A 10,455-nucleotide genomic window follows, 5' to 3' on the forward strand; every position below is an offset into this window, starting at 1 on the left:
AGGACTGAGGATGAATTCAATTTAATCTAGGTGCAAGTTAAAGAAAGAGAAAAATCATGACAGAATACAGGCAACAACAGAAGCCATTGCTCTATGGCCTGTAGATGATACCACAAGAGACATCTTCTGGGACCAAGTAAATTTGAAATTGTGACACAGCAGAAATAATTATGTCGTTTGATGCTCCCATGCTAAAGGAGAAGGGAACTGGTACGCATTCACTGTAATTAGAGTAGCTTCAAAGGCACACCAAGCTTCTTATGGAAACATCTTGAAGGATCCCAAACAATATGACTTCATACCTCCTTTCCCTTGTTACCAGTAATTGTTTTAAGAATAGTAACTACTGTGAATTACTTTTTATCTCCATTATTATTACATTGACATTTTCTTGTTTCCTTGAGAAGTTTTGAGGCATATGAGAACAAGAAAACCTTGGCCATATCTTTTACGCATTCATCCTCCAGCCTATTCAGCTCAGCACTCCTAAGCTATAGAGAGTAATGTTTGCCATGTCTTTCAAGGTTCAGAGTAGAATAAAGAGATTTAATAACCAGTCAGACATGGAATGGCTCCAGGTGACCTTAACAAATGAATACAGCTCCTGATTCTACCCTTTTCCCTTCCTTTATGTTTGCTCTTGTGAAGGAAGGGAGAGTCTCAAAAATACTACTTTCTGACTTATTTTCAGAAATGTGCAGAGAGTGGAGGGACAGCACTGGTTTAACCCATCAGCCACCACGATCAGATCCCCCCCCCACCTCCCCGACCTGCATGCTCCTTTGGAGGTATGACACCTTTCCAAAGGAGCAACATCAGATACTTTCCAGTTCACTAGACTACAGAGGCCAGTGACGCTGATCTTTACAAACCTGATGCATCTCTGCATATACCCTTCCTTTAGGCAAACCCAAATAACTGTCCACATCCTTTGAGAAAGACCCAAGTGGCTTCTCCAGCAGGATTAAGATCTGAGTGCTGAAAATCATTAGATGCAAATCCCTGAATGTAAAAATCTTAACCACAGTGCTGAGCTGATGTTTTCTCATATGGTGGGATCAGTTCCCCACTCTGATGAGTGAGCAGCTGGTGATTTTTTTTCATTTTATTTTTTCAGCTCTGCCACACAGTGGCAGAGTTGAGGCTTCTTTTAACCATGGAACAGAGTGAAGAAAAGATCACTCTCAGGTATAGAAATGACCTGCACTTCCTGTTATGGACATTTTGTCATATTTCAAGGTATTCATGAACAGGATTTTTTTCTTGTCTAGTAATACTCTCACTCTTGTTCTTAGCTTGTTTTCCTAAGGAGCTGAGGTAAATGGGATTATGGGATCTGCCTACAATCCTAAACACACACACACGCGTGCACACACACACAGGCGACGGGGGCACGATAACTTCTGATCATTTGGGCCAATTTCAGCAAGGTTCCAAAAAAAATCGAGTCTCTGTAAGTTTCTTGAAAAGACTTGCCTAGCTAAGAGACAGAGTATTACTGACCTGAAAGAGACCGAAGCACAAGCTCAGATGTATTGTTAGACACAGAGAAGAGGAATTATGAGTATCTTTACTGCAGGGAAAGCTTCAGTCAATATACACGCTTGTCAGACAAGGAGAGATTCAACCATGAGACATCGACACATTCACCTGCCCACAGAGCTATTTGTTTTTAATTCCAGATGAAAGATGCTAAAGTGAAAAATACCTGTGTAATAAAGAAATCATCCAGCCCTTGATGTCATCTGTGTCTTAGAAAAGTAGATCCCACAGGGAGGAGTGGGAGTAGAAAGACTTTGTTTCCTTTGAGTTTTGTTTTCTTTTCAGATAATACAAAAAAAAGACCGAAGTACACGAATGTTTCAACATTTTCCCCAGAGTTAAAGCCACATAAATCTTCAAATTTTCAAAATTCAACCTGTTTTGTAAGTGGTCAAAAATAGGAAAATAATTCCACACCATTTCACCCACTCTTTTCCTTTTTTGCAGAATGCTAATTCATTTACATTTGAAATGTGAACAAATTGAACAAGCTCTATTTTTGCATTTTTTTTTTTAGTAGACTTACATGTTCTGATGACAAGCTGAATTAAACCAGACAAATGAGCAGTGGGAGAACAGCACCTGCCCACACAGGACTGACCTTACTGAGGATTACTTTGTGATAGCGCAGGGCTGCCCAGGTAATTATTTCAAAACGTGGGCCAAGCTCTGCAGTCCCTGGGCAAGGTACAGTACCAGAGCCCTGACCCCATTTACAGAGTCTGCTTTTATGAAATGCCAAGAGATTATGCAGAGAGCTTTCCTCCCTCTAATCATATGAGGCAGGAGATGTGAAATCATTGTCCTGGAGACCAAGGTGAAATCAGACTGACCCCAAAAGTCACAAGCCCAAGGCTGCATTTTGTACTGCTCTAGGCATATGAACTGGTTTATCCTGCCTTATTTATTTGCCTGTTTTCTGGGTTTCCTTATGTTCCCATGTGAAGTTGGTATTTAGAATTCCATACAGAATGGTTTTCCGTGCTTCAGCATTAGACAAATTAAAGTCAAAAGCTAATTGCTTTTCTGTAGCTCTGAATTTCATTCCACAAAGACAATCCATGCATCAGTGCTTCCACCTAAGGAAAAATCTTCCATACAAGAGAAAATGATTCAATCCTACCTGCACAAACTGAAGAGCACAGAGGGTGCCACTGACCTCCCAGAAGCTCGACTGGACTTTGTGCCTGTGAACACGGTTTTCACAGCGTACCCGGCTGGAGAGGGTTAGCAGACCTGTCAAAGCTCATGCTTCTGCTCCTTCTTCTGCCTCGCATCCCCTTTGGCAACAGCCACTCCTCTATCTGCTCCATCTCCAGTGCTGAGGTCTTTCTCCTACCCAGATACACCTGACCTTAGAGTCACGGAGCAAGGAGAGCCTGTGGTGCTGCACTGCATCAGCACATGCCCCCCCTCCACTGAGGACTGTGCTCAGGAAAACCCCATGGGAAAGCAAGTTCCCAACCAACAGCCTCGTCCTTCTGCTCCCCAGTGTCTGAGTTGCCTCCCCACTGACTTACAGTGTCCAGAAGATAATGTTTTAGGAGTTTAGGTTCCTGAGAGGTTCTGGTACACTGTAAGCAGAGTTTTACTGCATCAGCTGTAATTGTAATGTACATTTGTATGTACATTGTATGTACGTGTAATGTAAATAAACATTACAACTGTACTGTTATGCAATTTGTTCCTGACTGCATTTGAGACAGCTGGTGAAAATGCTATGCATAGCAAGGTTTGCTGCATCTCCCATTTGAAAACTTTGTGGAAAACCTCAGAGCTACAACAGTCCTTCTTGCAGACACTATCCATCAGCCTTTTCCCTCATGTGCTAAGAAACTGCACAAACTGCTAATTATTCAGTAATTAAGTGTCTCTCTAGGTTTGTAATTGTAAATCTTGCCTCTCCTAGTCATTGTTTGCTCATTAAATAGCAGTTTTCTCAAAGCAAAAACATGCTTTTCTTTACATCTGATTGGATTACAAAATCACTTAAAACTCAGTAGAGATGGTTAGGAGAAGTGTGGTTTTGCGCAATAGTTACCATGGGAACTAAAGTGGAGAGACCTTTATAAACCAAAAGTCAAACAGATTGTGTTTGAGACAATTAATATTGTCTCACTTGTTTGTTCATTTACTTTAACTCTTTCATGCATTATTCTGAAATAATATTTGTTTCCTTTTATTATCAAAGGCCGTGTCAAAATGATTCTGCTCTCTAGAGGATTCACCCCTCTCTTCCTATGCAAGGTTCACCTTGCTCCAACTCTAGCCCTAATTAGCTTCATCTACCTCTCTAACTTTGTTGGTTGTGTTTGGGGACATCTCCAAGGGAATTCATAGTAGGAGTCGGTCTGAGATTGAGACATGCTTTTGGAGGTGTCTCCACATAAATGTCTAAGCTGGAGCCCAGTGAGCTCCAGCAGACCAGGGCATATGGAGGGTGAGCTGAGTTGCTCTCAGGGCTCCATTGCCTGCATTGGCTGGATTATAGTGAGATGTCAGGCACCTAATGCACATATGGACACCTACGTTTAGGTGACTTCACCTGGAAATGAATCCTATACCTGTGCCTACACAGATTTCCCTTGCCATGGTTTGTTCACTCATCTAGGTCTGTTACCTACCTAGTAAAAATGTCTTTACTTCTGTGTGGATCGCTTCTGCTGGCTTTTTTAATACCCTAGATTCCTTACACCTGCACTTCTTCTAGTTCCCCATTTGAAACTTCAGGGAACCACAGTTGATAAAACTGACCAAGTGCCCCGCAGCTTTCCCTCTTCCCTCAGCTCTGCTTCCTCCTCTCTTCCCTCCTCTCCCTCTCTCACCTAAATGTCCTCTTTCTCCCTCACAGACATAAAAATGCTCCAAGAAACAGAAGTAATAAGTAGCATAGTGGTGTTCAGGATTTCCTCAAGACCTCTGCCTGACTGTGCACAGGAGGGATTCTCCTACTGAGTGGGAATATTCCTTCAATATTCCTTCCTGTCTGTGGCAACCATCCTTGCTGCAGCCTCCTCCCCTGTGCACTGGCCACCTCCTTCCCTTGCACTGTACACACAGTTACTCATTTCTTCAGGGGCTGATCTATCGTACTCTTGTTTCCGTTCTTCACAAATAGTATTTCTGTCCCCCACAGGAAGTGCAGTGAAGAGAGCTGCATTTGTTGTACAAGCCAGTTCATTTTCAGAGTACCGTCCGGATCAGAGGGCCATGTCACAGCAGCTGCTCTGTCCCTCCTGTTCTAGATCTCGCTTCTTCCTCCTCATCATTGTACCTGTCTGCAGAAAAACATCATGTAGCTAGTTGGCCTGGAATACTTCAGCATGCAAGATTTCAGCTCAGGAAAATGCTAAGAGACTGAAAGCAGGGGCTTACAGTGCATAATACTGGGCAGCCGGAAATATATGTGTTGCTACTTCCTCTGCTGGCAACCTTTTGTTGCAAAATCAGTCATATAAGGAATGCATGACTTAGAAATATAAAATAAAGCCTACGTGTGCAAAGGGACAGCTAGGCCAAGTACCATCCTGCACACTCACCTGGAGAGCCAGGCACAAAATCCTGCCTGCAGGTATTTATTTGCTCCGGAGCTATATGTATGTAAATCCTTTCTGACCTCCTGGTTTCACACCACTTTGCAACAATCTAAACAGTTGCTTTTGGTTTCAGGAAATGAGGAATGTGGTAGCAACTGAAATCCATTTGCTATCTTGTAGTGACAAGACATCAGTTGCCGTGAGGCCGACACAAGAATCTGCCTAAGGGTCTGCATAGACAGACAGGAGGAAATAATATAAAAAACATTTTCTTTTAAAATGTCACTTCTGCAAGAGGAAGGTCTGTGCAGGTATTCTTTTTTCTGATTTTGGAGCTCCTACAGACACTATGTGTACAGAGCTTGTTCAAGCAAAACAGAAAATAGGCCATATTTAACTCGTTATACTCAGTTATGTTCCAGTTTGGGTCCAGTTTCCCTCCTTAAAATCCTGTAAGATGGTAGGGAGATGCCAGCATAGCTTTTCCTGTGCACAGCAGGAATAATGCAAAACTGTCCAGAATTTGGTTGTTTCAATTCTTTTTTCATTCTAGGTTCTTTAATTCAGGTGGTAATATTCAAAATAACAAAATAGAGGTCTTACTTTGTCAGCTGTGATACAAGGCTTTAAAATGGCTAGTTGGCAAAATCCCTTCTCCTTACCTTACTTTCTTGTCCTAGAGTTTAATTTCTGATAACAAAGGCTACTAGATTCTTTAATAAACCTTGTTTTCTTCTTCAACAACCAGAGCCAGAACTAACTAAGCAAAAAAGTTTACAGCAGAGGTTTCCTCCTGCAGCCTGCAGTAACTACCCACACAAACTGCAAGTCGTGTGCTAGTATATGGCAATCTGTTGCCTGCATCTGGCTGGCTTGCACGACTGGGGCAGATTAGCATGTTAGTTTAAGTGTATTATCGCTGTCACCGTGGGAGGTGAAGCCTGCGTAACGTGATAAGCTGAAACCAGGCGAAGAGAACCAGAATGTGTTTAGCCTGGCTGCTGTTGCATGTGGGCCTGTTCCCATTCACTACCTTTCTTAGAATAGCAGAAGACAAGTCCCAGCTTTGCCTAAACTGTAACAATTCAAGCTGTCCTTTCAGTGTTGTCTCTGAAATAGGAAGAGTTTTCCTGGGTAGCAATGAGGAAGTAATATTGCCTTTGAGGCCCAAAATAATTCCTCCAGATGGAGAACATAATCTCTGTAACAGAGCCCAGCATTTCCCTGCTGTCAGATAATGCTGGTCAGATGCAGTTCATGACACTCCGGAAGATTATCTTGTATTATTAGATTAGATTAGTTTAGATTAGATTAGATTGATCTTCCTAGATTTTGAGTCCAGAAAGGGTCATGGGGAGAGGGGGGATTAGTATGACAATATTCTGCAAAACCTCAGGAAAACGAATATTCTTTCTGGAGTATCGCATCACTCCCCCTTTTCTTTACATATCTTTTTTTCTTTTACTTCATCCTGTACTGTGAGGGTATCAATGCCAACCTCTTTCTAGTCATGTCCTTCTACTGAAACGAAGCCACGCTCTTGACAGGCAGTGCCACAAATAGCATTACAGCACCTTGAAAGCCGGATACATTTCTGCATTCAGAAGGAACCAGTGCTGGCTGGCTACTGGCAGAAAGCCCACTGCTAGCTAATTGGAAAAGAGTTTTAAAGTTTGTAATTTTTCTTTAAACAAACCTTCTAGAGTGCTCAGCATCAAAGGATCAAGCAGAGCAGCACAAAAATCATCAGCAAGAGCATCTAACTAGGCAGAAAACAAGACTCCTCACCCTGTGACACTAGCAAGGGAGAAAACACAAAATTTTCTTCTCTGAGCACAGGGGAACATTTCTGCTTGCAACTTCTGTGTTGTCCAGCTGAAGAAGATGCACAATGGTAGTGTGGCAACAGAACAAAAACTGTTCTTCCAGAAGGAATCATCCTCACCTAACCAAATATCTTTACATTGACATCTGTGGGCTCTGAATCAGGCCACGAAAGTACACAGGACGCATCAGAATATTACATCTAAAATGTCTCCCCTATTTCTCTCCCTAGAAAACCTTCTTCTGAGTAGCCCCGTTGCTAGATGGCACTGATGGGTATTTGCTTTCTGGGCTGGGATTACGATGGCAGGAACGTGCTTGGAGTCCAAAATTAAGCTTGAGATCCAAACTCCTTGAGGCTGGGGAAGTTTAAACTGTATTCTAGATCTTAGTTTTTACACTCTGTGCTCACTGCCAGTGAAATACTCAGGGAAGTTATCTTGATGTTCACACAGAGCATGTTGAACTGTTTGCTGGAAACTATATGACAGGGTATTCAGTAGTCAAGACTTGCAAATGCCAATTCTGCCTATAAACCATGGAACCAGCTCACTTATGGACACCAGAATTCAGGGGTGTCTTAATACAAGTAGAATTGGGACCAGCTCTTTCCCCAAGTAAGAACACACTTACCAGAGCCAGGATTTTGGATAGGATTCCCCACCCTTCTCTTTAGACATCTCCAGCATAGGAACCTCCAGATGAGCTGGTCACAGCGACTCCTATGACAGACAGTGGAGAGAGGCAGGGCTTTGAGGGCTTGGAGTCCCCAGTGAGGAAACAAGGTTTACAGCTATCCAAGACTGGGAGAGGCAAAGGGACCATGTACATGTTAGCACAGACCAGGAATGTGTGTGGTTCTCAACCACATTGTGATTTCCACCATAAAAGTAGAAGAAAATTTTAAATTTTAAAAACACCTAAGCTGCTAGCCTGTTAGATATGATGCCTGTGTAATCCCAGTGGAGGTAGTTCTGGTGACATTGACACAGTGCATAAAATTTCACCATAGTCCTAACAGAGAATTTCTCTTCATAACCACGGAAAGCCCAGATTTAGCATAGTCAAACTTTGCCAGTCTCTAATTACAAACCCCGTCAACAAAGACCCTCTCTAATTTGTCCTGCATTTCAGGTCAGCATGGCAGTATGATCATGGGCCTGGCCCAGCCCTCCCTCCTCTGCTGAGGACAAGAAGCCCAGCATTGGGCCACCAAGCTGCTCGACGTGACAATGAGAGATATAGCAGTAGCAACGTTATTCACTTTGGACACTTACCCGTGAGTCCTGTTCTTTGCAGAAATGTGCTGTAATCGTATGTTTGCTTGCTGGTAGTACCTTTAAAGAGTGGGCATGCATTTGCCACACTCACTCTAATGGACATAACTTCTTCTTCTTCTTCTTTTTTTTTCCCTTTGAGAATTGTAAGTTGCAAATACACGGCTCCCAAAACAATCATAGCAAAGCTACAGGGAGCTGTGATGGGCAGAATGTGGTAAGGATGGACGTGCTGGGTCACTCGCACCATGTATTTTGTCATGTTGTACTTTCCTTCACTGCTCTTTGTTGGTGCCAATGGCCTGAGGGATTTCACTGAGCTATCTGCATAGTAAGGGCTGGCCAATCTTGCATCCTTTCTGTAAACTGAAATGGAAGCTATTTCCATTAACAAAATATGAACTTATTCACCTATTTGTAATAAAAAAGCAGAGTCATTTTAATATGTTTTAAGGGAATAATTGAGTCAATGGTTCTGTAATAAGAGCTCTGCCCTGGGTTCTTCAGAGGGTGTTCTCTCCGGCACACATATCTGCATTTCTGTTGTGAAGCGCCTTGTATGACTTGCCTACACACTACTTACCGAGGGTGCTGTAACTGCTGTGTAGGCTGATGCAAAATGTTCCTTCACCCACAGATTCCTGCCTGCCTCAGCCTTAAAAAATGCCACTGAGAAACCTGAGCAAGAAACCGTGCTTATTAGAGAACCTTCTGTCTTAGCAGTGCACTCCAGCATGCGCCTTTCTCACCTGCAGGCAGCCAGGGCAGCTCTGGGCCAGAAACAAGTATCTCAGAGCAAAGCATGCTTCTCTAATGGAGGTCAGTCTTATTAGTAAGTCCCCTCTGCTAAATCAGGAGGGGAGAGGAATATCTATGTGGGCATGAAGATGCTTCCACTGCAATCACAACAAATGCTTTTTTCAGCAAGAACATGCTGAATAAAACCAAGTGTCACAAGGTGAATCAGAAACCCTGCAGGGAGGTAGTGATTATCACACTTACCATTTCCTTGAGCACTTCTCCTGGAGAGCACTATCAAAGTCATTTTTAGGTTATCCTGGTGTGTGCTGGACTTGAAGTAATCAGCTAGCAGTTAACTGTAGTTGACTGAGGTATGGTTGAGAACTTCAAGGATCTGGTATCCATCTGTGCCCTAACTTGGGCTAGGAAACAACACACAAGTATTTGATATCCTCGAACATAAGCTAGCTTCTTTGGAACCTAAATAGATACGCGCAGCCAGAGAGGCCAACCTGGCAGCTGAAAAGGTTGCTGTACAATCCAGCCTCTGCTGCAGAATTAGTCTGAAAACATCCTGGGTGTTTGTCTGACATTCAGAGGAAAAGCATGATGAAATCCCACTATACGCTGTATGTCAGCATGCTTTTGTCACTGAGTATAAGATCCCCATCCCACAAGGACAGAAGATGCAAGTAGTGGAGGAGAGTCTAAAGATCAATCATCAAACACAGGTAAAGTGGGACCCAAGGATTTCTATTAAGTCATCTAAATCAGAGGCCAAAGAGAAAAGAAGGATTTTGAAAAAAATGTGACCGTAGAGGAATAGTCCTTCCTGTGGTTCAGTCTTGCCTCTTATTTTCATTTTTTTGTGCTTTTCTCGCCTGTCTAAAGCAGCAGAGTCTACTGCATGCTATTGGAATTAAAACCTAATCTTGAAACAAACAAATAAATAGATCATGAAATACTCTCCAGCAGAAACTGCTTAATTTTCATAGTAACGTAATGCAGTGCAGTGATACCAGGGAGACGATCTGTCACTGTCATGAAAGTGAGCACCAGTCTTTAGCAAAATTTATCATAACTGCAGTATTTGGGATGCAAATGCATTCCTTTCCCTTGCAGAGGCTGAGTTACAGCCCAATTAATCCACCGCCTCCTGGAGGCAGCTCCTGCACAGACATACAGCACCGTCTCATGCCACTGGCTGCAGTTTTTTCCAGCAGCAGCTTCTCATACTTGCCTTGTTTGTCTACGGATTACGTTATGATAATGTCAAGCTTGATCATTTCCAAGTCTTATTCATAAAGTATTTGTTATGTTTAAGCAGAAATATGGTGCAGATCACTACTGTATGTACCCAGCTCTCTTAAAGGACTAATTTCCCCAAGCTTAAAACAGGTATGAGGTGGCAGAAAACTCTCAGCAGACAATGTGTGTAATAAGGGGAGCAGTTTAAGGATGTTTTACTAGAGAATCAAACCATCACAAGCTTGCTGTGGAGAGGGAAGATCAGGCTTGCTTTAACCAGCCAGATT

The sequence above is a fragment of the Rhea pennata genome, chromosome 5 (assembly GCF_028389875.1).
Source record: "Rhea pennata isolate bPtePen1 chromosome 5, bPtePen1.pri, whole genome shotgun sequence".
Classification (NCBI taxonomy): Eukaryota; Metazoa; Chordata; class Aves; order Rheiformes; family Rheidae; genus Rhea; species Rhea pennata.